The sequence below is a fragment of the Nuphar pumila genome, chromosome 11, assembly GCF_984573655.1.
Source record: "Nuphar pumila chromosome 11, dmNupPumi1.hap1.1, whole genome shotgun sequence".
Taxonomy (NCBI): domain Eukaryota; kingdom Viridiplantae; phylum Streptophyta; class Magnoliopsida; order Nymphaeales; family Nymphaeaceae; genus Nuphar; species Nuphar pumila.
In genome coordinates this window covers 104,951,962-104,965,798 of record NC_143259.1, presented here as the reverse complement: position 1 = coordinate 104,965,798, position 13,837 = coordinate 104,951,962, and the positions used below count along the sequence as shown (strand labels likewise).

The 13,837-nt window shown below is 37.0% G+C and overlaps 1 protein-coding gene across 1 annotated transcript in view; it reads right to left on the bottom strand.

Moving 5' to 3' along the window:
* Positions 1 to 13,837, bottom strand: part of LOC149822678 (LOW protein: exocyst complex component-like protein) — a 46,772-nt gene that overhangs the window by 28,783 nt on the left and 4,152 nt on the right. The window lies entirely within an intron of this gene.

The following is a 13,837-nucleotide window of genomic DNA, read 5'->3' as shown; positions in this document are numbered from 1 at the left end:
ACGACCATTTTCATATTGATGGTGAAATGCTACAAGTCAAGCCTAGAAACTGAATTGGTACTAAGAGGAAAGTCCTCTGAATAAAGGAACCATCCCGTCCAGTATCAATCAGTAACTCAATGCTTGACCATAAGTGGAAACTTCAATTTAGTGTCAAATACAGCAAAAACAATATCCAATCTGCTGCAATACATGGAAAACATTCACTGGAGACAATATCAATGTACTAAATGGAAGACATGCACTGAGACAGCAGCAATTGTTTCAGCTCAAGAGAAGAAAAATAAAGAGAATTAAATGACCTGTCCTTAAGTCTCACCAAGTCGCTAAGTCCACGGGCATTCACCAACTCATAAAACAAGATTGTGATATAAAAGTGATCAGGTATCAATTGATGGTGGATAGAAAACTGAAGAATTGTTTTTTTATGTTGGAAGTTGGAACGCTGCCAGGAGAGAGAGAGAGAGAGAGAGAGAGTAAAACAAGGCTTTGATGTGAAGAAAAAAAAGAACTTATATTCATCAATCATGAAGAAAAAGGTGAACATACTTAACAGCTACAATTATATACAACTATGTGTAGAAGTCTAGAAGAATACTAAACCAGAGTTACCGGAAGCTTCTTAGATATGTGGGAAGCTCGCTGCCCGGAAACTCGCTTCAGAAGCGCGATACTCCTCGCTTCCAAAATTTGATGAAAACCTCGATTCCCCCATGCTTCTCCTATGCTTTCCACAAGCTTCATTTATTCTTATTATATGTTCTCTTACTCAACTTTTCATGTTTTTTATGTGTTTTCTCCTATGTCACACGGACTCGGCAAAACAGATGCCGCACCCGCGTCGACGCGACGCGACGCGGGTGCGCGTGCGGGTGCGCGTGCGGGTGCGGCACCGGGTGCGGTCAACACGACCCTGGGTGCGGTCAACGCACCCAGGGTCATTTTGATACATGTTTTTTTATTTTTTTTTTAAATTTTGCCCTATGAAATGGTACAAGAGTGATTCTTTGGACAAATCAGAGGTGCCGGAAAAATGCAAAGGGTGTTTTGGAAGGGGTGTTGTTTTAGAGTTGATACCTGGGGATTTGAAGGCAATAGGAAAAGGTTGCAGAGTCCTTGTTGCAGTAGCTCCTGCTGCAACTGCACCACAGGGGACATCGTATAAATCGCTCGACCTGCCCTCACTGTTATAAAAGGTGGGGTTGTTGTTACAACGGGAGAAGGGAGGCATCCTAAAGGGGAACGCATCGGTGCGAGACAGCTTTTGAGGCGCCTTACTAATACCTTCCCTCTCTTCACCGGAATCATTCACGGCCAAGGCTGCTGCTGCGCCTGCAAAGCTCCCTGTTGTGCCTGCACTACTACTGCCCCGGTCTCTGATGCGCAACCAATCTCCCCCTTTCATCCTTTGCTGCTTCCAACATTCGGCCTTTGGGACAAATTAATAAAGCTAACGCTGCTGCCCCTTATTACTTCAAATCACATCACACTAACCCTTTACATGTCTCGAGTGTTGCACCCAACCAGGGTTGGGGACTCTAACCAAAGTTCCTTCACGTGATGCACTAACTAATTGCCCCCAACTAGTCTCACCTCCACTTCCAGAAGGAAAAAGCGCAAAACACAAAATCTCCAAATATCTTATTATATGTCATAAAGAAATCTAAAAATGTAAAGGTAGAAAAGATGGCTGGAGGCGGTACGGTCACGGAAACAGAGGTCAAAACTAATAAAATATTGACTGGTGATTTTAAAGCCCGAGTAATTACGCGGGACGACTTTTAAATATGCCTTGCCCAGGACCCGCGTTGGGGGAACCCGGACCCCTTTTAAATATATATATATATATATATATATATATATATATATATATATATATATATATATATTTTATTTTTTTTTGCCGCACCCCCGCACCCGGGTTTTTTGGAAGTGCCGAATACCCGCACCCGCACTTGCTCCCGCACCCATGTGACTTAGGTTTTCTCTAACTCTTCTCACTCACTTCCACGTGCTTTCGCTAAATTGGTAGTTATCATTTTTAGATTTTGTTAAATTAATTCTTACACTAAAAAATCATGAAATTTATTATGTCACTTTTATTTTAGTTTTTATTTGTGTTTTATTTTTATTCTCATTCAATTCTTATATTTCTTTTTTTTTATTCCTCGCTTCCTGCTTCCTATATGTTTTAAAATGCATCGCTTCTCGCTTCTGCTTTCCGTATCGTTTCTCGTTTCCACTTCCTAGTTTGACAACCTTGTACTAAACTAAGAAAATATATCATTAAGACTCCATAGGAATGAAAGTGGAAAATATTCACTTGAAGGCTGATGAAAGATGACCGGTCATACCAACATGGATTTGCCTCAAGAAATCCCCTCATGGAAAATGCCCGCCTTAGGGATCTGTTTGGGAGCCAGTAGTTGGAGGTCACCGGAGCAGAACCATGGAACCAACAGCAGCAGCCATGTGGTTTGGGAGAGAACAAAAGGGACATTTGACGGTGTCCATAATCGGATTACCACCACAGGGAGGTGGTAATTTGCAAATGTTGTGCCAACGCCCACCTCCGACAGCACTCAGTGATGCTTCACCTACCATTTTATCAACCTTATGGGACTGACTGCCTTCAAAACTCTAGCCCTTTCACTTTCTCTCTCCCTTTCCCCTTCACTATACCCCCTCTTCCAAAAGGCATAGCCACAAGCTTGAATGACCCTGCTATGGATAGCTATGGAGTACATCTCTTTTGAGCCTTCGCCTATTGTTGCTATTGTAAAGGGTGTGACAGGAGCTCTACAGAAAATCAAGTTAAGAAGCTGGACTGTCCCTCTCTTCTGTATATTGAAAAAACACAGCCCATTTGAAGGTACATTCAAATCCAAATCCAAATCTGGTGACTCCATTACATTTTCTTGTTGTATTCTCTGTTTTGAAGTGTTTTGCTGCAACACCCTGTTTTAGGTTGTGTTTTTAGGATACTAATGCAGCGAGGGGATCAGCTTTCACGGGCACTTGAAAGTTGAAACGAAGAGCATGACTCCCACACTGTGCGTTGCTCAAAAAATAATTGGAATAACCACCGAAATCGATGGTGTTGGGTTTTCTTTAATTCAATATGCACTTCAATCGAACAATAGAATGATCTTAAATTAAATAGAAACAAGCAATAGGAAGGAATAAAGAACAAAGGGAAATTTGCTGGAAGAAAACAATTCAGAAACAAAAGGCTGCTGCAATCTCCAATATTCTCTGCTCACGCAACCCTAGAATAGGGTTTTTAAAGACGTCAACTGGATCCGGGTCTCGAGTCCAGTCCCGGACCCAAGACGTCTTCTCGTTGCTGCTGGGCCTGGGGCGCTCGAACCTGTGCTCGTCTGGAATAAGTACGCAGGGGTACACCATCCCTGCGTCTTGGTACCATGTTCTGGGTCGGATCCACTACGTGTGTCTAATCCTCAATCCCATCGTGCATGTCCAGTCCCCTGCCTGGGTCAGGCTATATGGATCTGGATCAATCCTGCTCTGCATCAGATACCTTGCTAGAAAATTCTAACCATAGTTACCAAGAAACAAAATGGATACGAGAAGCAATGCATAAGGCGGGAGCGAGGAAGCGTGTTAAAAAGCAAGAAGCAGGATCCGGTCGTGAAGCAATTATGCAAGTGCATGAAAAATAAAAAAAGAAACCCATAGAAATCAATATGAAACACGCATGAAAGCAAATAATAAATGATATGAACACAAGTATAAAATGATATAAAACCAACACACATGCTTGTTATTAAAAAAAATATTATTTTTTAACATGAAAAACGTAGGAAGTGTGAGAGAAATGAGTGAAAAGTGATAGGAAGTGAGAGGGAAACGTTAAAAAAGCAAAAGCGAGTCGATTTAGGAAACGAGGAGGAAGCAGGTTTCCCACTAAAGGGATCGAGTTTTCCATATTTGGAAAGCAGGTTTCCCAAAGCTTCCTCTCCTTTCGAGGAAGCGAGGAGTTTCCCGCTTCTAAAGCGAGATTCTGAGGAAGCGAGCTTCCCCACCTAGGAACTCCTTCTAAATGCCTATTATTGTAAACTGATTTTAACTCTACCAGTCTTTCTTGTTCCACAGATCTTTCCCTCATTTTTCTCTTTTATTTGTAATTTTGTAGCTTTTCACAATATTTTTTGTGTTTCCCCTTCATCATTATGTCTGCAAATTACATCATGGAACATATTTTTTGAGCAAAGCATACTCCAAAGTTCAAATCTCACAACTACTATGATGAGCACACTTGTTTGAGGGCCAGTAGCTGGGGAGGCAACTGCAAAATCCATACTTCAAATTGATAATCCCAAACAGCTGACAATGGCTTTGTTAAATCTCTAACCAGAAATTTTTCCCAAACAGGTAACATGGAAATGCTAAATCCATGACATTTGTGGATTTCCTACCTAGCTACCATCAACTGCCAGCTCCCAAACAGAGCCTAGAAAGTCAATCCATGTGACTTAACATAATAGGCTACAAACAGTTTTTATTTATATTCTCCCTAATGAAACAGAAATCCACACCCTATGCTTCATTGTTATGAAATACAAGGTTAGCATCAATACCAATTGACTCATTATTGTCTATGCACAGACTTTATACATGATTTCACATGCACAAAAGCCCCCATAGTTCTCTATGTGGTTTCCACACTTGACCTTGCTACAAGTCTACTGTTAAAATGTATCATTCAACATTTGTAATATATATATATATATTTTATATATATAAAGCATAATACATATTCATATATGGTATATATGCATATGTATTATCCTAATTATATATATAAAATATATATTTTTCTATTTATAGGCATAGGGGTAGTTTAGACATTTCACTATTTTACGCATATTCTATTGGGAATATGTTTGTAATTTTCCTTTTAAATTTATTTTTTATTTTTTCCTTTTTCGTGGTTTGCACAACCTTGGGTGGCTCCCCAAAGAGTCGTTGGGGAGCCCCCAACGGTCACAAATGTGACCGTTGGGGGCTCCCAACGACTCCTTTGGGAGCCCCCTAGGTGGCTCCTTTCTTGTGTTATAAATAGGGGTCTCCCCCTTTGTATTTCTTACTACTTGAGGGAGCTTATGCTCCATTTGTAATGGGTTTTTTACCCCTTGTCCATTGTTTCTTCAATGATATGCAACTTATGACTTTATGTCATATTTTTCCCTTTTTATGGGTTTTATGGGTTAGCACATTATGTGCTTGTGTTGTTTCCCTTTAATGGGTATATTTGCACTTCACGTGCATATGTATGGGTTCATTATTGAACCCAATGTATTCCAACTCACTTTCTAACATGGTATCAAAGCAAGGTTGAGATCGAGTTGCTCTTTGGTGCATCGGGAAGCGTGGTGTTCAAGAATTTTAAAGAAAAAATGGTGAAGTATTCATTTCTCTCTATTGTTTTTCTTATAGTTATTCGGTATGCATTCTATTTCTTTGAAGTATTGTATGAAGAATTTAATATGTTCTTTGTTTTTTTTTTTTATGTGTGCTCTTTGTCATTAAGTCCTTTTATAAAAATTTGAGTTACTTACTACTCCTTTGAATCTTTTTCGTATGTTTTTCTTTGAAAATTTTTAAATGATAACTTGTTTTGCGAAAAATTAGATATATGATTGCTCAAAACTTGATTTAATCGGTCGGTAAAAATTTATGACCATTGGAACTTTGAATCTACTTTTTAAACCTAACCTTGTTTATGAGAATACCTTTATATGAATGTTTAGTCTTTAAAGAAAGGTATGTTAAGATTAAAATGTTTGTGAAATGTAGCTTTTTTGAAAATTGTTTGTCATATATGAAAAATTCCATATTATGTTCTCTTACCCAATGTGTCCGTTTTATATGAGCAACATTTAATTAAGAAAGTTTTTTTTTTATATATAATACCGGTTGAATTAAATTTTAAAATGGTCTTATGGAATATGGTGATTTTCTTTTCATCTTTACACTCTTAAGGATGTTTTCAACAGCTCTCTCTCTCTTTTCAATAAGAGATATTTATATTTTTATGTTGTGTTGTCTCTTGTGGGTTTGGGTGTTTGCCCTTTTGTTTGTTCATTAGTGAATGTTGTAAGTGCTTAATGCACTCCTTGCTTTTCAGCATATTTCATTATAAAAGTTATGATCTTCCCTAATGTTTATTGCGTACTTATTTCATTAGGAGTAGGTAAGAATCTATTAAGTCATGTTTTTTGATAAAACTAAGAGTTTTTTAATTTTTCCCTCAATAAATGTTTAATTTTTATTTATGCCATAGTACAATCTTATTTTATCATAAGGTTTTGTTAATGAATCTATTTTGTTGGGATTTCTTCCACTTTAATGGAGTTTTCCCCTTCGTTGGGAGTTTTATTTGTGCTTAAGCTCTCCTTAAGGAGCCTTTCGGTCCTTATAATCTTCTTGTGAGTATATACTCTTTTATGGAGATCTCATGATTGTTTATGAGTATCATTTTTAAGTTGCAATAGTAGATTTCATAAGTTTTTTGAACTTCACCATCTTTATGAATGCCTATATTGGCCTAAGTTTGTTATTTTCGAACTTCACCAACTTCACCGCTTAATTGCACCTTATATCTTTCATAATTAAGGCTTGTTTGTTCCAAATCGGTTCGTACGCATGATGTTGCTTAATATTTCATGTTATGTTTGTTGCATAATAAGCCTTTTTGGTGTACAAGACTTCTTTTGAAGATTAAGCATAATTTGTGGTTATGCAAAATTGTTTTGATGGATTATATTGGACCTTTGATTCAATTTGTTAATCGGTCCTCTTTGTAAAAAAAAAAAATTATTTTGAAAATGATTCCTTATGTGTTTATTGCCCTTTTGTGGCATTTATGTTTGTCCATCACATGTTATTTAATGCATCATTGTTTTGGCCTTATTATTGTTTTATTAGAGATGTTTGTTGAGGTGAGTTATGGGCACCTCGTGTTATATCATTTTAGATTGTCCAAATTGCCATATTATAGATGGTGGTTGAGGTGAGTTATGGGCACCTTGGGACTCTAGAATGATTTGGTATATGATCTCTAATTATGAATGTGACACTCGTTGTTATGTCTTTTTAGATTGTCCACCTACCATATTATAGATGGGGGTTGAGGTGAGTTATGGGCACCTTGGGACTCTAGAATGATTTGGTATATGAGTGTGTCACTAGTTTGTTCTTGTGCCATTGATATTATGGATGCTTCTAAGTAAATGTGATGGACATATGGTATTTGAAACCTTAAATGTTTTAAGGTACTTTTAAAATCAAGATGTTTTGGGATTATAGCCCAACCTTTTATTTGTTTATGAATCTTATGAGTGCATTTGCACATTTGTGATTCCGTATGTGGTGCTCGTTGTGCACATGTGTTCTTGTGATTTTGCACAAGTATTCTAAGTGTTCTTGGTGTGTGTATGTTCACACATTTGTTCTCAAGAATTTTATTTTATCGATTATAGTATCTTGTTGAAGATATTTTTTACATGCATGTTATTGTTATGAGAATTCATTTTAAAAGGAGTATTGTTTTATTCGAGGTTTATTTTCATTACAAGTTTATTGCCTCAAAAGTCTTTTTCTTTTATGCCCATTATCTAAGTGTCATCATATGTAGACAAGAATTTTATTACACCTTCGTGTGTTTTTAGCCCTTTGTTGGCTTTTGCTCTCTTGGTCTAGTAGCTGAACACACTTGTCTTGAGTGTTTTTATATGTAGACAAGGCACGTTGATTCACACCATGGTGTGTGATTTTTAGCCTATGTTGGCGTTTGTGTCCTTGTTCTAGTCGCTTTAGATGTATGCCCATGGTTGGCTTATTTCACTCATTTCAAGTGCTATCATATGTAGACAAGAGATGTATTATGTTTTAGCCCATGGTTGGCTTATTACTCTTGTTCTAGTAGCTGAACATACTTGGTTTTAAGTGTATTTTTTACGTAGACAAGGGATACTTTTTAGTCCATGTTGGCATGTATTCTCTTGTTCTTGTCGTAGATGCACTTATTTCAAGTATTATTATATGTAGACAAGAGGTTCTTTTACACACCTTTGTGTGTGTCTTTGGCCTTTAATGGCTTTATATTCTTGATCTAGTAGCTTATACACTTGATTTATGGGTTTTGGAGGACTAATGAGGAAGATGTTTGTAATGGATAAACTATTGTTGAAATTTGCAAAATTTCATTCATGACTTGTGTTTTTCAAGCAAATCATATTTTTGATATGCATATCAAGTTGATTTCTTAGCATTTAATCTATATATTAAGTGCTTATTGTTTTTGCCACCCTTATATACAAAATGTGTATTAAGTATGTCTTTCATAAATGATTTTAAAACCTTGTGAACTCTTGGGTTTATTTTGCCTAAAGTATGCTTGGAGACTTTGTTTCTCTTGTTTGGCACTTCATTACATGTTTGAAGCATGATCATTAATGAGTTCTTTGAGTATTAATTCATTTCATGATAAGTATATGCATATGCTCTTTATGGCTTTTTTGGGCCCTCATTCAATAATGTTTATGTATATCATGCCTCTTCGTAGGCTTATTGTGGTGTCCCTTAGTGGACCATTTTGTTATTCCCCATTATGGGGTTATATTTGTCCAATGGTGGACCTTATGAATGCATTATGCATTCTTGCAATTTACTTTTACATATTTTTTGCTTCCGCTCATTTTGTTTTAACATGATGTATGATTTAGAAACTTTTGGTTTTCTAAATTTCTTCGGTTCATGCTAAGGTAACCATCTTATTATGCATAAATTTTTGCACCTTGTTAGGAATGTTCTTTTTTGAGTAAAGTGCAAAGATATTGTTTACTTGTTCTTTTGTTGTTTTTTCTCAGGATCCTGAAGATAAGAGGAAAAGAAGTACCTTGCATAGCAGGTGCTCATCGATAAAGACATTGGAGGAAGACATTTACAATGGCATTCGTACTGAAGGCTCTTGAAGCTTTGAGATTCTCCTTCTTGCCGTCTTCAATCTTTTTGTTCCCCCACGCAAAGCTTGAGGGGGGGTGTTAAAATGTATCATTCAACATTTGTAATATATATATATATATTTTATATATATAAAGCATAATACATATTCATATATGGTATATATGCATATGTATTATCCTAATTATATATATAAAATATATATTTTTCTATTTATAGGCATAGGGGTAGTTTAGACATTTCACTATTTTACGCATATTCTATTGGGAATATGTTTGTAATTTTCCTTTTAAATTTATTTTTTATTTTTTCCTTTTTCGTGGTTTGCACAACCTTGGGTGGCTCCCCAAAGAGTCGTTGGGGAGCCCCCAACGGTCACAAATGTGACCGTTGGGGGCTCCCAACGACTCCTTTGGGAGCCCCCTAGGTGGCTCCTTTCTTGTGTTATAAATAGGGGTCTCCCCCTTTGTATTTCTTACTACTTGAGGGAGCTTATGCTCCATTTGTAATGGGTTTTTTACCCCTTGTCCATTGTTTCTTCAATGATATGCAACTTATGACTTTATGTCATATTTTTCCCTTTTTATGGGTTTTATGGGTTAGCACATTATGTGCTTGTGTTGTTTCCCTTTAATGGGTATATTTGCACTTCACGTGCATATGTATGGGTTCATTATTGAACCCAATGTATTCCAACTCACTTTCTAACAGTCTACAACACATTGTTTTGCTTTTCCACAATAGAACTTCCCTCCTACCATAACATTAAGAGATGATGATCTACTCTCAGTTTCCAATATCTCCAAACTGATATATGTGTATGTGAAAAGACGTCATTCACGACTGGGTCTGGATCTCGGGATCCAACCCCAATTCGTTTTATTTTAACACATGCTCATTAATGGCATGTTGTAATTTTAACCTATCATGTAATGGGTATTTTCGTACCCTAATTATTATATCTGTATATACTTAATGAGATGCAAAACCGTAGACCCTGATTAAGGATTCTTCTGCAGCCATCAGAGCCTCTCTCTCCTCTCTAATCGTTCTCTAACATGGTATCAGAGCATTGATCCTCTCCAACATCTTCTTCCAAGGTATTTCTGATCTTACCTATTCTTCTTTTTCTTATTCTTTCTAAATCGCTTGAATCTCTAAGCCAACGTATTCTTCAGATCTCTGTCCAGCCAACGTATTTTATTTCCCTTCAACATATTTTCCCTATTTCTAAATTCTGCATCTCTATTTCTCTCTTTATCCTCCTTATTCTTCTATTTTTCTCACACTGTTTGACGTGATCATCTCACTTAACATCTCTTATAATCACGCAAGAGTAAATCTTGATCTTTTGTGTGATTTCATAAGTTAATATCACGTCCATATTGTTCCTCATTTTCTTCAAAAAAGTAAGGCCAGATTCAGATCTGAGTAAAATATCAGATCCCTTTAATTTCGGATTTCCTTTCTTTTATTCCTCTTTGCATTTTTCAAAAAGAAAAACACGTTACATTCAAATAACGTGTTTCTGTTTTGCATTTCATTGACTGATCTTTATTTAGATCAGTTTACTGCATAACCTCGGTTTATATCTCAGGTCTGCTGTAAAAAAAAGGGGGGGGGGGCAGCCGAGTTCTCTGAAATTACATATTGGTTCTGACTTTTATTTCTGAATTTTATTTGTTGGTCTTTTACTTCTTTTGTTCTACTCCAGTCTCGTTTCTAATTCTATTTTGCTTTCACTTTCAATCGCCTATGAATTCTTTTTCTTTTTCTCAATCTGGCCTTTCTTCCAACTTTCTTAACCAACTTGCATTTGAAAAACTGAACAATTGCAATTTTCTCACTTGGAAAAGACAAATCATCTCATTTATAAGAAGTCGGGATCTTTCTGGACATCTAGATGACTCTATTTTTATTCCTCCAGAGTTCATATCACAAGATGGTAAGACCGGGGAGGGTGACACTTCCATTACTTTTGTCAGAAATCCAGAATATACATCCTGGATGAAGCGAGATCAGGCTTTGGTTGCCTACATCACTTCCACCCTGTCACAAGAGGTGCTTGTGGCAATCTCAGATGACTGCACAGCTATGTAGTTATGGCATCGTCTTGTTCAGACGTATTCTCAAGTTTCTCAGGCTAAAGTTTTATTTTGAAAGAAAGAGTTTCAAATGCTGAGAAAGAAATGGAGTACTTAAACAAAATGAAAACTATCACAGATCAGTTGGCCATCGTAGGTTGTGTGGTCAGTGATAAAGATATGGTGCAACAAACTTTGAGCGAGCTGGGACCCGATTATCATATGATGGTTACTTCATTGCTGTGTTTGTCAGACTTACCTATATTTGAAGATCTTCGTGCTAAGCTCTTACAGTATGAGATGACTTTGAAAGGATTCTCTGAATGTAATCACAACCCCATTGGAGCACACAATGTTCTTTACACAGGAGTTATCTATGGTCGAGGACGTGAAAGGTATGAATCTCGAAAAAGGGGAGGTCAAGAGAGGAATGGACAAGGAGCTCGTAGAATATTACCTACTCTCAGTATGCCTCCTAATCTGCAAAAGCAAAGGACAATACTTACCTGCTTTCTCTGGGGGCACATAAAGGCAAATTGTTGTTTTAACCCGCAAAATAGAGGAAAGTAATTGAAGACAAGAAAGGGAACAGATACATTAAAAAATAGTAGAGAAATCAAAGAATTGTTATTATCTGCCTTTGCTGAATTGAATATCAAACGGAATGATCAAGGCACTTGGTATGTTGATTCTGGTGCAGCCACTCATGTCACTGGTGATGTTGGTAAGCTCCTAAATCTTGTTCCTTATGTTGGTAGAAATAGTATAGTCACTGAATATGGGTCTCACCACCATATTTCGCACATTGAAAATTCTGTAATTCCTATGTCCAACTCTTCTCTTGCTCTTTAAAATGTCATTCATACTCCTAATATCAAGAAAAATATTGTTTCTGACTCCAAGCTTGTAAATGACATTAATGCTTCAGTTGAGTTTACTATTTTTTCTGTTTGAGTTAAGGACCTTCACACGAGGAAAATATTCACTGAAGAAAACGTCAAGGAAATATGTATGTGTTCCAAGAGAATCCTTCCTCTCGTGTTCAGCATGTTGATTCCATCTTGAAGCTCACATCATCATCTTCAGTTCCTCCTGAGAGTGTTTTTAATCTTTCTGAATGTATTGAGCTGAATCTTTGGCATGGTCGTCTGGGTCATTGTAGTAATCGCTTTATTGATAAGCTTTTTCAAGTAGTCTTATTCCCAAGTCAAGTCTAAATTTAAGTGTCGACAATAAAAAATGTTCTAGTTGTCTTCAATGTAGGAGTCATGTTCTTCCTTTTCATTCCATTAATAAAAGAGCTTCAAGACCATTTGAGATTATATGTTCTGATGTTTGGGGTCTGGCTCTAGCTTCTTCCATGTCTGGCACTAGATATTATCTCATCTTTGTTGATAGTTATTCTCGATATACATGGATCTTCTTTATGAAAAGTAAATCTAAAACCTTCAAGTTATTTCGGAACTTTCATTCCCTTGTTCAAAATCAATTCTCTGAGAATATTATTTGTTTCCAATGTGATGGGAAGGGGTGAATTCTCTTCAAATGACTTTATTAGTTTCCTCCAGACAAATGAGATAAGTAGGCAGGTGTTTTGCCCTCATACACCTCAACAGAATGTGATTGTTGAACGAAAGCATCGCTATATTGTCGAGAGTTCAATGAGCATGATGCATGATAGTAATCTTCCAGTTCGATTGTCCATGAACATCTTGGAAAACAAATCACCTTATTTCTCTTTGCATGGTGTGCATCCAAATTATCTTATTTGCGTGTATTCAAGTGTGTATGTTATGTTCATGTTGACAGTTCAATGCGGGACAAGTTTCAGGATAAGGCCTTAAAGTGCAGATTTGTGGGGTACGCTGATGATTACAAAGGCTACAGATGCTATGATCCTGTGAGCAAGCGCATCAAAATATCCAGAAATGTTGTGTTTGACGAATCAAATTTTGGTCATAATGCTAACACTCCTGAAATTGAAGTTTATCATCCTTGGTTGAACTCAAATCTCTTTTCTCGTATTGATGATGTTTGTTCTTCTGAATGCAATCAAAGAGATGAGGGAAACATATCTACTGCTGCGCAAAGGACTCAGAAAAGTGTGATTTCTAAACCACTATTGGCCCCCGAAAGGTATAAAGGCATTGTTTACTCTCGACGTGAGAAAGAGATACCTCTCAGCTCTAATCAGGAGTAGAACCCGATATCAGCATCCAATTGATAGGTGGGTTAGTTATGAGAACTTCATGATGGATTTTCAACTCTTTTAGCCTCTTTGGGCAAGGAAGATCAACCCACAACATTTTATCAAGCAATAAATTCTAAGAGATGGATTGAAGGTATGAACGAAGAAATGGAGGCTCTTCATGAATATGGTACTTGGGATATTATTCTCAGACCACACAATCTAAATGTGGTTGGGTCAAAGTGAGTGTATAAGATAAAGTATAAGTCAGATGATACTAAGATAAAGTATAAGTCAGATGGTACTATCGAGTGATACAAGACTAGGCTGGTTGCCAAAGGCTTCACACAGAAGCAAGGACAAGACTATAATGAGACCTTCAGTCCGGTCGTGAAAATGGGCACTATCTGCATCATACTATCATTGGTTGTTGAGCACCAGTAGACTCTCAGCCAACTGGATGTGAAAAATGTGTTTCTACATGGAACTCTGAAGGAGGAAGTATACATGGAGCAATCCACTGGGTATGCAGAAGGGAACTCTAAAGAATACGTGTGCAACCTAAAGAGAGCTATAT